The 13,777-nt window shown below is 39.6% G+C and overlaps 1 pseudogene; it reads right to left on the reverse strand.

Moving 5' to 3' along the window:
* Positions 1–731: 731 nt before the first annotated feature.
* Positions 732–7,391, reverse strand: LOC122890944 (annotated as a pseudogene).
* Between the last annotated feature and the right edge of the window lie 6,386 nt (positions 7,392–13,777).

Below are 13,777 nucleotides of genomic sequence, written 5' to 3' on the forward strand. Positions count from 1 at the left end.
AATTGCAATTTTCTTTCTTAACCTAATGAATACTCTATCTCAAAACTCATTATAGACTCTTGCCAAAAATCAGTATAGTTTAGGTGTTTGTTCCTAAAATTCAATGTTCTTCCCTGCCCCCACTCATATGCACTTGGTAAATATTAAGACAATATTGGCTTACTTTCATTCTTAATACCTCTTTTTTTTCTAAGATTACTGACGTTGGGGTTGGATTCTTTCCTCCAGTCAATCCGCTGAAATGAAATCCAACTTTATCTGGTTCCCTGAATTCATTTAAAGCAGGCAGATACCTTTTTCCATTCTCTTGTGTCTTTAGGTGCTCAAGTCTTTTTTGATATTATTTTATTCTTTCCAACTTGAATGTATTTTTCATAATGACCCTGATAGGTAGGTGGGTCAGTTATTTTTATTTTCTTTTCTTTTGAAGTCACTGAGACTCAGTGAGATTAATTGAGCAGTTATTGAGTAGCAAAGTTGGAATTTAACCCAATTGTCTTACCACCAAATCCAATGCTTTTTTAAACCACTTTGGGTGTTTCCTTTCCTAAATAGCCAGGGAAAATGTTGCCCTTTTTTTTTTTCTTATTAATACAGCATTTATTTGTCTTCCCTCTGTCAAACCCTGAGCCAACTACTTTCCTCAGCTTGCCTAGGGAGGTATAGGAAAAGGAACATACAGCATAGATGAGACATGAGAGAAAGACCTATGGGAGGTGGAGACGGCTCCTTCATATGGCAAAGAGGGTGAGAAAGGCCACCAACAGGCAAAAGAGCCCCATGGCCTCCGAGGGTGCAAAGCCCAGAATGGTGTAAGAGAAGAGCTGTTGCTTCAGGGAGGGATTCCTGGCATAACCAATGATAAGGGTCCCAAACACAGCTCCAGTTCCAGCCCCAGAGCCAGCCACCCCTGTCGTGGCAGTCCCAGCCTCAATGAACTTGGCTGCTGTATGGGCGTTCCTTGAAATGGCGCTGGTTTGGAAGCTGCGGCTAGGAATAAGTGAGGTCAGGGGACGTGGGGCTGCCAAGATGCTGAGGCCCTTATAAGGTGCCTCATCTGTCAGTGTCTCGGGTGGTTTTAGCACCACTGCAGACAGTGATCAGCTCAACAGCTGAGAGGTGCTCCTGACCAAGAACGGGGTGGAGACGAACTTTGCAGAGGTGTACGTTTTCAGGGGATGAGCGGCTGTGGTAGGAGAGCTGCTCCCAGGGCAGAGAAGGCAGAGAGGGGCGGAGCAAAATGTTGCCTTTTTAACTGAATCTGTATGGTTTGTGTTTCTGAAAAAATTAAAAGTCAAAGTTAAGTAAACTTGGGTTTATCCCTCTTTGTTTTTATGCCAGAATAGTGGAATCCAAATTTATTATCTCATCCCTCAGATCTGCCCCAGAAATTATCTACTACTTATGTTCTTTCTTGTTGTGTTTTACTTTTAAATGTCTTACTTTACATGTGTTTCAATCTTTTTTTTTAAACTAGACCATAAATAAATCTTAAATAATACATGTGGGTTGGCTCTTTTCCTCAGGGAACCCAATGTAGCTAGTAAAACAATATCCTTATTGTCAGCTCCTTCCTTGGCATAACTTCAGACAGACTTTCAATCCCTACAGAGTTAGAGATGCTGGGATTGCTACTTAATCCACAAGCAGTTGATTGGGTCACCCCATGAATCTGCTCTGCCATTCCTACGAGAAGAAAAATTTACAATCCCTTAATAAAAACAAAGAGCCTTTTTTCTTGGGGTGCCAGTGTGGCTCAGTCGGTTAAGTGTCTGCTTTCAGCTCAGGTCAGGGTCCTGGGACCAACCCCCCATGTTGGACTCCTGGTCAACATGGTCAGGAGGAGTCTCCTTCTTGTACTCTCACTCTCTCTCTCTATGTCAAATAAATAAATAAAATCTTTAAAAATAATAAACAAATAAATAAATAAATAAAAACAAAGAAATTTACCTATAAACAATCAAAGACTATGTAAAGATAGATCAAAATCACAAAAGAAGACAAGTTTTACAAATAAAGGCAATGGTTGAAAATATAACAATGATTTACATAGGTATAAATGCATAAAGGATTTATGCTTAAGAATATATTCTCTTTGGTTTTCATTGCTTTTTCTTTGTTGTATGTAAATTAAAATTTTTTACAATTACACTGCTTGTGGTTCTTAGACCTTCTTAAATCTGTTGTTTGGTTTCTTTCATTAGTTTTACAAAGTTCTCAGTCATTATCTTTTCTAATATTATTTCTGACCCATTCTGTCTCCTCTCCTCAATCCTTCTTGGACTACCATAATATATATATATACCATTACCTCTTCTCACTATATCCTCTATATTTTTTAGCCATGCTTATTTTTCTCCATGTTCATTCTTAATATTTTTTCTGACCTTTCTTCTAATTTTCTAATTCTCTCTTTATCTATGTCTTTTTTTTCCAATTTATTTATTTTCAGAAAAACATTATTCATTATTTTTTCACCACTATGTCTTTTTATTAAAATTAAGAAAAAGTCTTTTTTTGTATTTTTATTGTATTTTATAATTTCCAGTTTTAGTCTTAAATGTGCAACATGGTCTTATCTCTTTGAACACAGTAAACATTTTTATTTTAGTCTGTGCATCTGATGACTACAGTGTTGGCAATCCCTGGTAGGCCTTTTTCTATTGTCTGTTTCTGTTGTATTTTGTTCGTAAAGTTTATCACTTCATATGTTGGGTTATTTTCTATTTTGTGCTGCATGCTGTATTTATAGAACTACTTGTAGAACTCATCTGTAGTCAATAATGATGGTTTCTTTTTCCAAAGAAGTTTTATGCATATTCATATCAGGTAGCTGGAGGCATGAACAATTTGAGAACTTAAATCTAATTTCAAAGATTGAGATGATTTAAGATTAACCTGAGCTCTTTAAGATTTCTGTCTGCTTTGGGTTTACCCTTATATTTTGAGTATGAACTTTCAAAATACAGCCTAATTGAGGCAGTTCCACTAGAACCCTCAATAACTTGGAAAATCCTGTACTCTAATCTCTACCCTAGCCCCATGAAGCTATCAAAACCTTTGCTTACATTCTCATTGCCAAGAAAAAAAAAATTTTTTTTTTATACAGGTGGGGGGGATGGAAAAAGAAAGGGGATGAGGGACAGAGGGAGAGAGAGATTCTTAAGCAGCCTCCATATTCAGTGTGGAGCCCAATCTCACAACATTGAGATCATGACCTGAGCCAAAATTAAGAGTCAGACACTTAACCAACTGAAGCAACCAGGCACCCCTAAAGAAAAACGATTTTAATATATTGATGAAGGGTGCCGGGGTGGCTCAGTGGGTTGCGCCTCTCCCTTCAGCTCAGGTGATGGTCTCGGGGTCCTGGGATCAAGCCCTGCATCGGGCTCTCTGCTCAGCAGGGGGCCTGCTTCCCCCTTTCTCTCTGCCTGCCTCTCTGCCTACTTGTGATCTCTCTCTCTGTCAAATATGTAAATAAATTTTTTAAAATCCTTTAAAAAAAAAAAGAAATTTTCAAACAGGATACCCCTTTTTAGTACTTAATGAGAAATTCTTAATTTATTAAGAAATTTTCAAACAGGGACGCCTGGGTGATTCAGTGGGTTGGGCTTCTGCCTTCGGCTCAGGTCATGATCTCGGGGTCCTGGGATCAAGCCCCGCATTGGGCTCTCTGCTCAGCAGGGAGCCTGCTCCCCACCCCCACCACCTGCCTCTCTGCCTGCTTGTGATCTCCGTCTGTCAAATAAATAAATAAAATCTTTAATATATTGATGAGATGATGGGTATTAAGTAACTTTATTATTAATCATTTTGGTAATCATAATGGTAAGCATTTTACAATATATGTAAGTCAGGGCATTTTACTATACACCTTGAACTTACACCATGTTACATGTGAATTATGTCTCAATAAAAATGGAAAAGATAAATAAACATTTTAAAAACTTCTTCTCAGTGTCTTAGGCTCTCAATAGCTCCTCCGGAATTGGCAAATATTCCAAAAGGAAAAATGGCCCAGGATGCTGGGCTTATGTCCATGTCCCTCTATTTCTTCCACATCCTAGGCTATAATTCTTGACTATCTTGTTAGATAGCTGATGTTTTCAAACAGGTTTTTAAAAATATTTTGTCCAGCACCTCTGGTTGTCCTTTGCAGAAAGTTGATTGGAATTCCCTAGTCTTGCCATCAGAAGTCCCTAGGACATTTGTTTATCAGTGGATCATGTTAGTCACTTCTGTAGCCAAACATGAGTGATCAGGCTCATCTTTGAATTGATGAACATTTCCCTTGTGACGGAACAATATTATGAAAGTTCACAAATTTCAGTGTAATTACTTTATGCCTAACCATGGCCCATTTTATCTCAGATAGGAGTCCCTAAATTTCACCTCAGTTGGCTTTACTTGATAAAGCCTCCTCATTTACTACTGCCATGGAAAATACTATTAAAGGCAGTTTGGTGTAGTGGAAAGAACACTGGATTTGGAGTAAGAAAAGTTGGATTTAAATTCATTTCCATCATGTGTTTCCTGCCTTGGTTTCACAGTTTCTCTCACCATGCCTCAAGCCCTCCATGAGCATGCAGACCACAAGGTACATGAGAGTCAGTCTCTGGCAGCTACTCAGTTTGTGTAAGCCTTACTATGTTTATTTATAAATTAGGAATTATAGCTATCTCATGTGGTTGTTGTAAGGAATAACTAAGGGAAGTTGTATAGCATTGAATTCACAACCACGGAGGATGCACTTCAATTACTATTTGTTTTCCATGATAAACATGGTATTTCACACAAGATTCATCTCCAAAATTTTTTGTAAATCATATCATGCTTTAAAGGTATGAAGAGAGCTAAATTTTCAAGGGAAATTTATTGAAGATGCAGGGAGAATCCTTCTTCTACAGAATATTAAGTCCATTTCACTAATCTCCTATAATATATTGATTTTCATAAAATTCATTTGATCAGAGTAAGTTATGCCTGCAATAAAGGCACAAACACTTCTTCTATTCAGATGGTTTTGGAAGCCTCACAGTCCTGATCACAACTCTTGCCAGGATTATAAACAGTGATGTGGTTCCATGTGTCTGTAACAGCAAAGAGTTGACCTGAGCAGGCACAGATGATCTCAGTTAAATGTGAGGTGTGTGCCACAAGAATATCATATGAGACCATGAGGTTTAGTAAGCACTAAGAAAAATGCCTTGCAATCAATTTATTAAGGCCATAATCCCAGATATTAATTCAAATGTGGGTTTTTTTTGGTTCTGAAGGGTAAAATGTTTTATGACATTATTGCATTTCTGAAGATTTCACTTATTATTTTGACTGGAATTTTATCATTGTTTTAAGTAGCACTCTTTATGAGATCATTTTGTCCCTTTAGAATCTAAATCTGGGTAATGACTATGGTGTTTTCAGTTTCCAGTTGTTTGTAGGTTGTCACTGTCTTTAAAAAATTGTTTAAAACAGCAAAAACCCTTAGCATTCTAATGGAAATGTAAACACCACCCTGACTTCATTTTGATAATGTGCTAGCAGTGAGTATAAATGATAATAAACAAATGTGGAGTCATTACTGTAACTCAGGAAAACAATATTATGTTAGAAATTCTAGATAATCTTTTTGGTGTAGATGTAGACTTGAAACACTATACAAGCTCATTACCAAGAAAGTTCTGATAATTAGCTTCTTAGCAACACAGGGATTTTTAGGGCAAATATCTATTACAAATGTTAAAATAATGGAGAAATTTTGATGAAAACCTTTGCATATTTCTGTCATTTCATTTCAAATTTGGTTCCAATCGACTGATTTCTTACTTCAGATCTTTGAAATTATAGTAACTAATTTTAAATAGATTTCAAAATTAACAGTGGTTTATTGGTAACGTAGGAGGTAGTAACAGCACAGGACATGAAGATAGACTGCAAGGTTTCAAATCCCTGCTTTACCACTTAGCAGCTGTGTGGAGGCAAATAAACCGACCCTCCTTAATTTGTCACTGTAAAACAGAATAACAGTAATAGCACCTACCTCGTAGAATTTTGTGAGAATTAAATGAAACCAATCATACAAAGTGCTTTGCATAGGTTGGCACATGATAAGCACTCATTAAATAGTAACTATAGGTAGTATATCCTGGAGTATATATTAAATACAGAGTTCGTGTTAGGAAAGGGCAATGAAAGTAAGAGTAGACAACAGTCACTTCTTCAGCCATAATGCTCGATACTTGCGTGGGTCACTTAGCAAGTCCATTTTATGATCTCTGCAACCTCAGCTCTACCATTTACCTGGAAGATGGGGTGTTCATCAATAGATTTACCTAGAAAAATGAGACAAGAAAAAAAGTCAAATTCTATCATCAGTGCAATTTTATGTATGAAAATAAACCAGAATCTCATAGAATGTAAAAAAAAAAAAGTTATACTTTTTCACATGTGTCCACTTGTTCCTTATTTAAACATCTCTCGGGGGGGGGGGAAAAACCCTCCTTAATGTGATTTTTTTAAAAAAATATCATACAGGGATGCCTGGGTGGCTCAGTTGGTTAAGCGGCTGCCTTTGGCTCAGGTCATGATCCCAGTATCCTGGGATCAAATCCCACATCGGGCTCCTTGCTCAGCAGGGAGCCTGCTTCTCCCTCTGCCTCTGCCTGCCATTCTGTCTGCCTGTGCTTGCCCTCTCTCCCTCTCTCTCTCTCTAACAAATAAATAAATAAAATTTATATATATATATATATATATATATATATATATATGTATATATATATATCTCGTACACAGAGGGAACATCAACAGCCAGGGGAGAAATTCCCATTAAAACCAGGAAGAAAACAAAGATACTTGATAAAGCTATCATTATTTAAAATTACTCTGTAAATTCTGGACAATGCAATAAGATACGAAACAGAAATGAGATCTAACAATCGGAAGAGCAAATAATGTTCTCACTTTGTAGCTTATAATATTAGATGATATGAGAATGCCCTGGGAAAACAAGAATTCACAAATTTTAGTGATGTGCATGGATGTGCTCCATATCTAAAAGTCAGCAGGTTTCCTACATAATATTATATTGTCTACCTACCCACACTACACGAAGTTATTCTCCCACTCAGTTAAACGATCCCATCGCAGCCACGCAATTCTTCACTGCCCCCATTATTTATGCGATTTATGGTGATTGCCTTAAGCCAAAGCACCAATAAACGTAGTCAGCTGGGAGACTGTTTGGGTGACTTTAGGCTTAACAGGGCTTAACTTAAAGATAAGTTCTCCTACGGAAATATATCTCACCTTCTTCTGAGCGCCGGGAAAGAAGCAGGCCAAAGTGAGGCTGTCATTCGTTCAACAAATACTTCCTGCGTATTAATGCCGGACATCGTGCTAATGCTGGGAATACAACAGTGGCGTGGACCCTGCCCTCATGGCACTTTCAGTCTAATGAGAAAAAGAGAAATTAAATAAATAAGCCCAGAAAACATTTATGAAGCGCAAGTTATGATGAGGTCTGTGAAGGAATAATAGAAAATCAGAAAGTGGCCAGGGATGCGGGAGGAGGAGAGAGGATATAGAATTTAGAATGAGGGTCAGGCAAGAATCTTCCAGCAAGATCAAAGGTCGGAGCAGGGTATGTGGATAAATTATGTCAGGCAACGAACAGGGTCAGTCACTCATTACCTTACAGCCCATATTAAGGAGTGTGAAATTTTATGTCCAGGAACATAAAGTGAAGTGTGCTTTTAAAGTAGAATTTGTTAACAGACACAGAGAGAATTCTACATAAGTGTAGAATTGTTCCCTAAAATTTCTATGCAGTATTCCATTGAAAGGGTTTAAGTGAGAATTTGCTTTCTAGAGAGATCACTCTGGCTCAAGAAGGCCTTAAACAGAGAAAAATCAGAAACAAAGAGACCAGTTAGGAAGTTATTCTAATGGTCCAGACAAGAGCCAGGAGTGGCTTAGGTAGGCTCGTGTTAGCTGAGATGGAAAACAGGAGATATACTTTCTATGGCGTTTGGAGGTGTCTTTATGCAGGATGACAGGGAGGAGGAAGATTCAAATTTTGTGGCCCTGGAATTTATACAATTTGCGAATGCCATTTTTTAAAAATTACAAATACAAAAAAATACAAATATAACAGCAGGTACAAGATGTTGGAAGGGTCCTGGACAAAACCGAATTTTATTTGCCTCATAGCAAATCTGCCTCTGGCTCTAGGAGAGGAGAGCGGAGGTCCCACCAAGAGCTAATGTTTACGGAGCACTTACTGTTGTCAGACACTGGTTCGCACACATTAAACATTCTTTAACTCTCACAACAATCCTAAGAGATATTTTTGTCTTCTCCATTTGACAGATGGGCAAACTGAGGTTCAGCAAGGGATCCTGAGTCACAGCTAGTAAGTAAGTGGTAGAGCTGATATGCGATGCAGGCTGCCTAGCCCTTGGTCACGGTGCTACGCTGCTTCAATATCTAAGTCTCAAGGGGCACCTGGGTGGCTCAGTGGGTTAAGCCGCTGCCTTTGGCTCAGGTCATGATCTCAGGGTCCTGGGATTGAGCCCCGCATCGGGCTCTCTGCTCAGCAGGGAGCCTGCTTCCCTCTCTCTCTCTCTCTGCCTGCCTCTCTGCCTACTTGTGATCTCTCTCTGTCAAATAAATAAATAAAAATTAAAAAAAAAAATTAAAAAAAAATCTAAGTCTCAAGATCAGGGACAGAGAACAAGGCAGATGACAATCCTATTGACTGTATGACAAAAACCACAAGATGCCCAGTTAGGGGGTACTTGAAGAACAAGAGTTTAGTTGGGAGCAAGTTAAGTTTGTGACACTTACCACCACTTAAAGTGCAATGTCAAGGAGGCTGTTGGATATGTACATCTGGGGCCTCGAGGAAGAGAACCAGAAGGAAGAGACACACACATGAAAGTCACCAGCATGGGAATGAGTGAGGTGATCAAGGAGCATACACCGCAAGGGGGAAGAGACGTGGAGATCAAACAGAAGATATAGTTGGATAAGAGGAAAACCAGGAGAGGTCAGTATCACAGAAGCCAAAGGAGGGTGTGATGAGCTACATAACTGAAGATAGGACTGGTGACCCTGACTCCCCAGTCAAATGTAAACAGAAATGAGAGGAAAAGGCTGCTATTGAAGAAAATCCCCAACTCCTACTTAGAGGGATCTTCTTCCATAGCAACTAGAGAAAGATGGAGGAAGAGAAGCCTCTGAGCACGCATTCTATAAAAATAGCAAATAATTCATGGGAAACCTGGCCTCTGGCTAAATAGGAGGGAATTTTCAAGTTCATTTCAGGCCCAACACTATTTGAGGAGGAGACCAAGAGTTCTGGAAGATGGAGGAAATATATGACATAAACACACATCCGACCCTCTTCCCCCACATCCAGCAGACCTTTACTACCTTTCAATCTTTCTTTCAGGTGCATAGAATCAGGTCAAACACATGCATGGCCTGATGGAACCAGTGAACTCATATATTTAGTTAGTGTTATTTTTTATTGGTTTAAATGTTATTTATTTATTTTTTGATTAGTTACTTTTAATAATGTGACAAAAGCACTTCCAAACCCACCACTCAAAACGCTGGTTCATTAACCTTTGAAAAAGCCATTCAAGGAAATCTTATGAAGAGATCTTGCTGGCATAGGGGAGGGCAACAGCTAGGAAATCCCAGACAGGACTTTCAATTAACCTCCACGGCTACACAAGTAAGCAATAATCTTCAGTTGCATTAATGAGGCTGTCCATGCCAAGGACGGTAAAAGCCCCACTGTAACCATCACTGGGCACACAGTGTCTGGTCTTTATCATCAGTTCTAGGACTTATATTTTAAGGAGAAGGTTGACAAGTCAGGTGTACCCAGAGAATATAATTCAGGATGATAAGAGATCATGATGACTAGAAGAAGACATATTTAGCCCAGGGTTGAGGAAGGTGGAGATAGGCTGGGAGGACCAAGGCCCTAGGTCCTCTAGAGCTGTTCCCACGGAAGAAAATGGGCGCAAGGTGGGTGTAAGTAGGAAAGGTGATTTTGGCTAAGTGAAATCATGAATTTCCCGAAAATACCCAGGCTTCAATCAACAGCTCTTTGTCACCAGTGAAATTGGTGGAGAGGCAGAGTGAGTGGCAGGGATCGCGCAGAAAGAACTACCCCATTCAGGCAAAGGTTGAGCCTCGGCCACTGACCACTGAGCCAGCTTCTCCAGGCTTGGTCTGTTCTTCAGGCTCTGGTCTCCAAGTCCCTCTCCATAACCCCCTGCCACAACGAGTCAGCTCCCTTCTTTTGTCTGTGCCCCACTGCCCCTAAGCTACAGTGTTTATCAACGAATCACCCAGGGTACTTACCTAAAGAGGAAACCTTGACGTATTATCCTTCCGTGGTTCACCCTTCTGGAAATCTCTCTCTGGACCATCAGACCTCCAAGGCTGTTTTATGTCGCCTTCTCATTCCAGCCCATGTGACTTCCAGAACATCTCTCCGGACCCTCACCACCCGCCCCCGCCGAAAGTTATTGCCCTCCCCCACTAACTTCCTTTAAATTTCCAATGACCTAAACATGTTGCTCTTATTCGTTCACACATTATCAGGTTCATTTTATATTCTTTGGGTGCTCCAGCCTGGAATCTGAGGAATTTCTATGTCCTTTTTTTCTACCCACTATCTTTACTACTTCCTCTTGCATATGTAACCTTTCTTTCTTGTCCTTGTCCTATTCCTACTGCGTCCCATCCCAAGCTTACTCTTCATCTTCGAGTTACTATTTTTTTTAATGTAGAAGGCGAGAGATAAAAACAGCAGAGAATACAAAACATGCCCTCCCTCCTGCCTTCTCTCGCTCTCCCTCTTCTTCTCTCTCAAATTGTAGAAGGAGGTAATGCCAGAGGGGGTAATCCTCTATGCCAGAGGGGGTAATCGCTGAGGCTTTGGTCTTTGGGTGTGAAAACGGTCTCCACCCCTAGCTAGCAATGAGCCTTGGGCAAATGACAGAACCTCTTTGAGCCTTAATTTTCCCATTAGTAAAATGAGGATAATAAGAATATGTGCATCAGAGATGGAGAAATGCATGTGAAGAGCATCTATGATGTCTGACACATAGTCTGTGACAAGTGAATGTTTATTACTAGTGTCTAGGAGGAAATTAGTCTATGACTAAGTACAGGATATGGTCATCCCTTAATCACATATAGGCATCCATTTCTAAAGATGTTTTCCCTTCTGTTGCCCAGCAAAGAAAATTTATTTATTCATGTTCAACAAATTTCTACTAAGCACATAGTAAGTTTCATGCCTTGTGCTCAGTGGGGGCTTAATTAAATAAACTCCTGTATAAATACACTGTGGCATATGATGCCAGGGCTAAAGAGAACCAGGTATATTTATACATATGATAGTGGAAACACCTCCAAAGATGAGGAGAAATGGGAGAAAGAAACTCCAGAACAATACCATTCCTATAAAAGTACATACAGACACATGTAAAATGCATATATATGGATATATAGACATATATAGATATACATTATATGTATTATATATGTTAATTACGTGTATACATTATATATAATTACATGTATCTGTTAATTATCATATATAAATATTATATATGTCTATGTATATGTGTGTGTATATGTATATATGTATATTTATATATACATGTAAATGCGCAGAGGAAGTTCTAGAGTAGCAGACATCAAACCGGGAAGGAAACCAGGATGGGGAAGTGGAGACTGGTTTAAAGGAACATTAGCTTTACTTGTGATGTTCAAATGTTTACATGGAGAAGGAATTCATATACTATCTAGATCATCGTTTTTAAAGTAAAATAAGTAGTCACAAGGCCCCTGCCAGAATTCCTGCATGTCCACTTGGCGACTGAGTTCCTGGCATTTCTGACTTCAACAGGGATTCAGTTATCCATTAAAACAAAACAAAACAGAAAAGTAAAGAAAAAAGAAAGCCTAACCGCACAGAAGATCTCAGTCTTGTTGCGGTCTTCTTCAGGGCCTTGAGAAATAAGGCAGAGGTATATTTATATAAGCACACCTACACGAAGTTCTAAATTTACCTGTTTAGGAAAGTGCGCGCACAAACACACGGTCTCCCGGGAGATTGGGTCTGGGGACTGCGCCCCTGGCGCGCGCTGCCGCCGCTCTTCCTTATGCGCCCCGCCCCGCTCCCGCTCCCGCTCCGGAGCCGGCACCTGCCAGTCTATCATCAGTTGGAGTCTCAACAATATCAGCCTGCGGGAAGCAATTTAAAAAAAGCCCTAGGTGGAGAGTTTTACTTCCAATATGTGAGACGCTGAAGATCGAAGTCCTAAACAGAGTTTTTCCTTGGGCTTGCTTTGTGGTCCTGGCAAATCAGATGAACTTGGAGGCATCGATGAGGCAGAAAGGATGATGTAAAACACTGTCAATCCCTTTAAATAGGTAACTTTGAATTTGCGGAGTCCTCAGAAGGCAGAGGGGCTTGCATGTGGGTCCCACACAGGTATCTTTGTGAGTTTGTATACATACGTAGGATGGACATAAGTTGATAAGTTGATTATGTTTATAGGAACATATCCTAAATTATGTCAGAGAATGTAAATACTATGATGTATACATATTTTATGGATGTGCCTAATTTTGTGTAAACATATGCCACATAATATGCACATTTTAAATGTCTATTAAATGTACATACTCCTATATTCACTATTTTTTTCTATTGTTAATGTCCCAAATATAAGATCTAACAGCTGTCCATAACTAATATGTAATGGTTATCAGAAGAGCATATAGGTACAAGCTGCATAATTTACAATTATCCTGTTATGACACTTTTTTTTAAGTTTGTTTATTTAAGTAATCTCTGCACAGAATGTGGGGCTCAGACCTACGACCTAGAGATCAAGAGTTGCCGGCTCTCCCAGCTGAGTCAGCCGGTGTCTCAGTGTTATGAGATATTTTTTAAATAGGATTGCTTTTGTCTGATTAAACATCAAGGCCACAGGAGTGTGAAACACACAAGGGGCCAAGGGTGCAGAAGCTGAGGAGGCCCCCACTCTCTGGCCCCCGCATGTCACTTGCCTCCGCCTGGTTGCAGCCCTGATAAAAACACCCCCGTTTCTTCCATCATCCTCATCAACACCCAAAACAATCACTAATTAGTTACTAAGTTCTGGGAGCTGTTTATGCACTTTACATGCATTAACCTACCTAAAGAAGTGTCTAATTTCTAACCAGATGTCTAATGTCTAAATTTCTGTCTGACGCCATTAACAAAGTGAATTGCGAGATACGGTACCTAGTACGTAAAATGCTTCAAAAGCCCTAAGTTGCCCCAGCTAGACCAGACCTTGGGTGAGAGCTGGGCAGCTGAATGATGAGTCCGGATCTCCCAGGATGGGTGCCTCCTGTGTTAAAATCCAACGCTCTTTCCTCTCCGTTAGGCATGGTAGTGCGTTTCTCTGAATATACACTGCATAAAGTATTATTTAACTGATCTCTTTCTGTGTTGGGGCAGTTTGGCAGGCAGTAGGCTTCAACTCTGTCGGCATTCGTGGAACATGATTGACAGATTTCAAAAGGAAGAAGGATGCCTCTGTTCCTGTATTACTGCTCCTACTTTGAAAATGGTGGTAGATAATGGAACTGTGATCGTCTAACTGTACTTCAACATGATAATATGCTTATATTTAAACTTATACACAGACCAAGGAAGGGGGATTTACACAACATATTATCTAGTATCTAGCTACAG

The sequence above is a fragment of the Neovison vison genome, chromosome 12, assembly GCF_020171115.1.
Source record: "Neovison vison isolate M4711 chromosome 12, ASM_NN_V1, whole genome shotgun sequence".
NCBI lineage: Eukaryota > Metazoa > Chordata > Mammalia > Carnivora > Mustelidae > Neogale > Neogale vison.